The sequence below is a fragment of the Eubalaena glacialis genome, chromosome 5, assembly GCF_028564815.1.
Source record: "Eubalaena glacialis isolate mEubGla1 chromosome 5, mEubGla1.1.hap2.+ XY, whole genome shotgun sequence".
Lineage (NCBI taxonomy): Eukaryota > Metazoa > Chordata > Mammalia > Artiodactyla > Balaenidae > Eubalaena > Eubalaena glacialis.
The window spans coordinates 60,262,670-60,270,363 of record NC_083720.1 but is presented as its reverse complement, the minus strand read 5'-3'; the positions used below and the strand labels follow the sequence as shown (position 1 = coordinate 60,270,363).

The window sequence follows — 7,694 nt, the reverse complement described above, 5'->3', positions numbered from 1 at the left end:
CCAAGTGCTCTTAACAGATAGAGGCAGAAAACTACACATACATCTATAATGACTGTATATCTATCAATTATATTACAGCCTACAAGTTTGTACTGATCCCTTTAATGCATATCACAGAACAGAGTTTATTCTAGTTTTCTCCTTTTCCATATTTGTAGCTCCCTTCTTCAGTGTTTGTGAATCTTGATTTAAATATGTGTCAGCATATTAATAGCTTGTGAAGATTGGTCTATAATTAAATTTTATTCAAGTAGCAATGAGATTACTATTCTTTTTGACCTGGTATAATTAGCTTCACATTTCGGGAAAGATAATCATTTAGACTGCTTTTGAATATTTCCTGCTGAGTTTTAGCTTTGTGCTGGTTTTGATCATGACCACATGACAATTTTACTATTAATGTATTTAAATTAAAGTTGAAAATGCAAGAACAATGTACACAAAACAAGAACATGGTAGCATGTTAAATATTAGAACTTAATTCTGATATTTTTCTTGGGAGTTGGAAGGGGAGATTCAGAATTTCAGCCAAACATATATTTCAACATGTGTTTAAAAGCATTATTCCTAACCCTTATGATCAGTTAGGATCAGATAAATGTCTTATTGATCTATCAAAACTGGAGCCTACATATTACATTTTAGAATCATAGTAAAGTCCACATGTGTGACCCATGTTTGAAATACAGTAATACATTATCAATGAGGCCCATAAGCTAAACAAGAATCATTCACAAGTCTAAGACCCTCTGTTAACAGCGTGACTCAAGTACTTTTCACACTCAGGCCTGGAATTCTCAAGGGTCTTAAATGTAGAGATTATTGATTTTAAACAATTACACAGGTACAGTCCAATCTTAAATAATGTTTGCCAAATGGCTTCAGAATATAGGGCTGGACACCTAAAGACAGCTAATTTACAGCTGGAGTGGCTAAGCTTTCTATCTCTGGAGATGCCTGGTTTTTTGACTCTTGTCTGAGATAAAGGCAATGGCATTTATGATGTGCTGTTTAAAGCTGGAAACTTTTCCGGTGGTCCTGCTCCACCCAGGGTTGGCTTCTTTACCAATGGCTCAACTAGCTCAAATAGCTTGACAAGCCTGGTTTGGCCACTTAAAGAACTTCTTAGAGTTTCCTCTAGTTGCTCTCCTGAAGCTAAGATTTCTCATGCATACTTGGCAGTGCAGCCAGAGGCTCAGTACAACTCAAGGGCGCAAAGATTGTCTCTCAGACCTTTGATGGCTGCCTGAAACCTACTTCTCTTGTTCTGTATGTTTTACATTTAAATAAAATCCTCACATGAATATACTCTATGGAGTCTGCTAGGTCTTTCAAATATCCAAACAGTGGAAAACATTACAACACCACACTGACTACTCTGGGTAAGAGTGGAATATTATTTCAGGCAAGTCTGTCTAATATGGATAGAAGGTGTGGTAAGTTTGGTAAGCAACTCCAACATGGGTGAAACTACAAAAGATAAGACAATATTGAATAGGTAACTCAGAACAGACCAAACACATGACTCCATACCTCTCTGGACGTGCCAGTGTTTATAAGGTTCAAGCATCTATTTGATCCAGCTGAAGGAAAACCTGGTGTGATCTTCATTCTGTGTTTTAATTGGGGGAATTTACAGGGCCCCCATGATGCCTGATTCTTCCTTTGTATCCTGCAGAAGGAAAACTGATCCCTGCGGGGAATATTTGCTTCAAGATTACTCTTGTTAAATGGAGTTAAAATGTATCCCTAGACTTTCTCGTATTTGTTGCTTCTCACAAATGTGCTTTTGTGGTAAGCTCAGGCATGTTCTTAGAAGGGAGATGATTTGGAGTTCAAATTCCACCTATAACACTAGCTAAATGTTACATCTTTTTTTGGTACATTTTGTTACATCACAGTCCTTTTCCATAAAATGAGGATAATAACACTACTTACCTCATGGAATTTTATGTATTAATGAGACAATGCATGAAAAACATTAACACAGTGCTGGCTTGTAAGTGTTCAATAAAGGCTAGCTTATTTGATATTTCTAGTCACATGGTTAGACAGTCTAAATCTCCTCTACAAAGTCATTCTTGACAGAATTAATTTTGCACTAAGTTAATGCTAATGCTGTATAGTCCGTGTGCTCTGAATATCCAGTCCAGAAGTCATACGTAACTGGTGAAATTTAACATATGTAGCACCAGACTTAAAATGACTGCTTGCCTTGGGCTTCCCTGGTGGCGCAGAGGTTGAGAATCTGCCTGCCAATGTAGGGGACACGGGTTCGAGCCCTGGTCTGGGAAGATCCCACATGCCGCGGAGCGGCTGGGCCCATGAGCCACAATTGCTGAGCCTGTGCGTCTGGAGCCTGTGCTCCACAACAAGAGAGGCCGCGACAGTGAGAGGCCCATGCACCGCGATGAGGAGTGGCCCCCGCTTGCCACAACTAGAGAAAGCCCTCGCACAGAAACGAAGACCCAACACAGCCATAAATAAATAAATAAATAAATAAATAAATTTAAAATATTAAAAAAATATATATATATAAATTTTCTGCATTTAAAAAAAAAAAAAAAGACTGCTTGCCTTAAAAATCAATGTGACCAGGGTCATTTCTGTATGTGGTCCCAGGAAATATCCTTATGACTATCCAGTTTCCTTTTTTTGGAGATCATTAATATGCTCTTTCCTGGACATTATATAGTAAAATATGCATCCAAGTCCCAGGCAGACATCATTGGTCACTCTTTCTGCACTGTAGAATGCAGCGTTGCTTTGTGTTCATAGTTTTTTCTTTATTTGAGATAAAATCATTGTAATTCAAATTTCAAAGGGGTTCTTTTTTGTTTAGGTGAACACTTGAATAAGGACTTTTACTTTATATCTTATCACTGCCATATCTCTTGAAGATTTCTGTGGGAAAGTGAAATAGTTTTATTTATTTATTCTACAAATTATTAATTTATTAATTCTATAAATAGTTTTAAAGATAAAACTATTTATAGAATTAACAACAAATATAGAGGTTCAAACCTTGAAACGTTCACTATCAGTGTCCATTTGACTTTGAAATCAGACATTGACACTTTACAAATATTCAGTTGATACTAAGTAAAATGGTAGCATTTGCTTTAGAGTTAGAAAACATGCATGCATAGTGCAAGATTTAAATATACCTGACCTGTGTTATTCATTTTGAAATACTTCCTTGTGTGAGAAGTGAGGGCATCCTACATGATTATTAGCTTCAGAGGCGTTTAAAGTATTTGAAAGGAAGTGCATTATTTGAGAATAGCACATAAAAGGAGATTGTCAAGACTTGGTGAAATTTTAGTAATGACTCAGGTGATTTAATAAAACATCCTACCCACTGAAAGCTCAAATCTGTTTGGTAAGAATTATATTTTTGAATTGAAAATTAGATATTTCCAGGGTGATTTTGCCCTTTTGAAAGAACCAGTGAGTAGAAAGAATCCACCTTCCTTTCCTATTAAGTTAAATGTCACCAAAGTCACTAGTACCTTAGTTTCTTTTTAGAAAATTCAAGTAATTAGAATTGTAAGAACTCTCTAAACTTTTAAAAATAAATGATTGAATTTATGTATGAGATATCAAATTTATGAGAAATCTGACCATCACAAAAAATATTGTTTGATAGGAATACGTTAAGAATAAACAACTAAGTAGGCGTTTTAAGAAGACGCCGAAGGAAGAGCCTGAACTTATCTCCTCCCACAGACAGAAGAGATAAATACCTACATGTGGATTAATTCCCTCAGAAGAGAACCTGAAAACTAGTTGATTACCTGTTTCACAACAAAGAATAAAAAGGACTACATCAGCATGGGTCAGAGGGGCAGATAAAAGTTCTCACCCAAAACCCCGCCCCTGGCCTGGCCACAACAATACAGAGGGATCTTATTAGAAAGGCATTTCTCCTGGGGGAGCAAGTGTGGGACCCCACATCAGACACATGGGCCCAAGGATTCTACACCAGACAGCTGAGTCCCCAAAATGCCTGGCTTAGAAAACTAATGGGGCTAATGTCCAAGGGTCCAAAAAAGCTATTGGAAACTGAGACTCCCCTCTTAAAGGGCTCACATGCAATCCTTCTCACTCAGAGACCCTGCAAAATATCAGCGGTTTGAAAACTGCTGAGACTCTTTGTGAAGGAGAGTTGTTTGCAAATCTAAAAGCATCAGTTGGGGGGGTGCAGGGGATGTAACATGGTGGTAATACTCGTAGGAGTCACTGGCAGAGGGCATTGTGTTCCTCACCTCACCTGCTAGCACAGACCTGAGATCTTGGATGCACTACCCTGCCACAAAGCTGAAGCTGGAGAGCTCTGGCAGCTGCAGCATCCCCCCATGCCCTGACTGGGGTGGCACAAATAGCCATGGCATTCTCCTGCTCCCTAACTAAAGTCTGCAAGTGTGGGTGGCTGTGACACTCCCCTGCCCCCCTGGCTGGGACTGGAGAACACAAGCAGTCATAATATTCTCCCACTCCTGGCCTAACGGCTGACTCACATGCACAGACAAGGCACTTTCGTACTGCATTGCTGAAGCCCAAGGGTGGGTGCAGTCAAGACATTTTCCTGCTGCCTTCCTGAAGCAAGAGAGCAAGTCCCACCCCCTATAATCTCCAGCTACCTAGCTAAAGCCAGTGGGTGCATGCAATCCGCATAGGGGACACTACTGGCTGGCCTGGCCCTGGTGGCCACGGGGGCTGGTGTTCTTGAACTCCATGACACTGGAGCAATCGGAAAGACAGCTCTTGGCAGGCCACCATACCCAGGGCCCTGCACAGACAGCAGACTGAAACATAACCCCGTCTTATATGAAAAAGACTTATTTACTTAGCCTGGAGCTTCATCCTGAGGGACAGGCTTCAGGTTTCCCACATACCTAGAGGCTAAGGAGGTGCTCCCAGGGACTGTAAGCAGGGAGACACCATCCTTGCACACCCCCTTGGCCTCATTAGGGCTTGATGAGGCTCCTCAGAAAGGAGCTTACGCACTCACCAGGAGCCCCCGTTTTTGCAACCACAGCCAAGGAGGCACCTATGGATCTTCTGGTCTGGAGGCCAGCAGGAATTACAGAGTCCTGTCATCCTCACGCAGTAGCTGACCCACAGCTGAGCCTGATGAGTGCCCTGAGCTCCAACCAGCCCACACATAGATCAATCCACACCCAGGATGGGCAAGTGACTCCAACCCTCTCTTCCTCATACAGCAGTCACAGCCCTATCACAGCCACACATAGATCAATCCACACCCAGGATGGGCAAGTGACTCCAACCCTCTCCTCCCCATACAGCAGTCACAGCCCTATCACAGCTGGCGGGCACCTACAGCCCACATGAGGGATGGCCATAGAGTGCCTGGTTCTGGTGGCCAGACGAGACTGCACTTCTGGGCCACACAGAACAGCTTCTAAAGGACACCACTCTTTCAAGACCAAGGCTCTCTGGTAGAGTCTTCAGACAACTGGTGCCCAAGTCCCAGGAACATCCTCCTCTCCTCAATCATGGCTTGTGGTCTTGTCATCAGCAACCTGAATCTCAAATCTGGGAAGTACCTCAGAGTGCTGGGCAAGGTGGCCCTGGACGCCAAGAGCTTCGTGCTGAACCTGGGCAAAGATGGCAACAACCTGTGCCTGCACTTCAACCCCCGCTTCAATGAGCACGGGGACACCAGCACCATCGTGTGTAACAGCAAGGATGGCGGGGCCTGGGGACCCAAGCAGCAGGAGTCTGTCTTCCCCTTCCAGCCTGGAAGTGTTGTGGAGGTATGCATCTGCTTCGACAGGCAGAGCTAACCATCCAGCTGCCTGGTGGATACAAACTCAAATTCCCCAACTGCCTCAACCTGGAGGCCATCAACTACCTGGCGGCCAATGGTGACTTCAAGATCAAGTGCGTGGCCTTTGAGTGAAGCCAGCCGGCCCATGGCCCCCAATAAAGGCAGCTGCCTTTGCTCCCCCTGGAAAAAAACTGATGGAGGTAGCCACTTTCTGTAATACATGTAGACAAACAAAGAGAGACAGGCAAAACAAGGAGACAGAGAAATATATTCCATATCAAAGAACAAGGCAAATCCCCAGAAAAATACTTTAATGAATCAGAGATAAGCAACCTACTTGACAAAGCATTCAAAATAATGTTCATAAAGACACTCAGTCCCAGTGCAGCCAAAATTAAATTAATTAATATGAAAAAGAAAATTAATTATAAAAAAAAAAAAAGACACTCACTAATCTCAGGAGAAGAAAGGGATGAATGTAGCAAGAAGCCAACAAAGAGAAACTATAAGGAAGTACTGAAGAGAAGTTATAACTGAAATGAAAAACACATTGGAAGGGTTCAACAGCAGAATGGATAAAACAGAAGCAGATTGGGAGTCTGGGACTGACATGTACACACTGCTATTTTTAAAATAGGTAACCAACAAAGACCTACTGTATAGCACAGGGAACTCTGCTCAATATTCTGTAATAACCTAAATGGGAAAAGAACTTGAAAAGGAAAGATACATGTATATGTATAACTGAATCACTTTGCTGTACACCTGAAACTAACACAACTTTGTTAATCAACTAAAAACAAAAAGAAGCACAAAAGAAGCTGAAAGGCAAAGCAATGGAAAACACCCAGACAGAGCAGCACAATGTAAAAAAAGAATTAAAGAAATGAGGATAACATAGGGAACCCTGGAACAATATCAAGTGGAATAACATTTGCATTATGGGGGTTTCAAAAGGAGAAGAGGAAGAGAAAGAGAAATTTCTTTAATTTGTATTTAAAGAAATAATGGCTGAAAACTTTCCTAATCTGGGGAAGGAAACAGATATTCAGTTCCAGGAAGCCCAGAGTGTTCCAAATAAGACAAACCCAAAGAGCAACACACTGAGACACATTGTTATTTAAATGGTAAAAGTTAACGATTAAAAGAGAATTGTAAAAAGAAAGAAGCAAGAAAAAAAGCAACTTATTATGTACTAGGGACAACCGATAAGGCTATCAGCACATTTTTCAACAGAAATTTTACAGGCCAGAAGGGAGTGATATGACATATTCAAAGTGCTGAAAGGAAAAAAACTGCCAAACAAGAATTCTCTACCTGGCAAGGTTATCATTCTGAATTAAAGAACAGATTAAGGTTTTATAGATAAGCAAAAGCTAAAAGAGTTCATCACCACTAAACTGGCCTTATAAGAAATGTTAAAGGGACTCCTCCAAGCTAAAAAGAAAAGGCACTAATTAATAAGAAAACATATGAAAGCAAAACTTTCACCAGAAAAGGTAAATAAATGCTAGAGATAGTAAATCAATCTCTTATAAAACAAGTAGCAAAGTAAAAGTCAAAAGTAGTAAAATTAATTAAAAATATAATAATTATTCAAGGGATACATAAAATAAAAATATGTAAAATGAGTCATCAAAAATATAAAATTAAGGAGGTGTTAAAATATAAAGCTTTGGAATGTGTTCAAAATGTAAATAAATAAATAAATGGAAATAGATACTGTACTCATAGATCGGAAGAACCAAAATTGTTAAAATGTCCATACTACCGAAAACAATCTACCAATTCAATGTAATTCCTATCAAAATACCAATGGTATTTGTCACAGAACTAGAAAAAAAAATCCTAAAATTCGTGTAGAACCATAAAAGATCCCAAATAGCTAAAGCAATCTTGA

At 40.2% G+C, this 7,694-nt stretch overlaps 1 pseudogene; it reads left to right on the top strand.

Annotated features, from left to right (window-relative positions):
* The first annotated feature begins 5,519 nt into the window (after positions 1 to 5,519).
* Positions 5,520 to 5,979, top strand: LOC133092078 (galectin-1-like; annotated as a pseudogene).
* Positions 5,980 to 7,694: the final 1,715 nt, after the last annotated feature.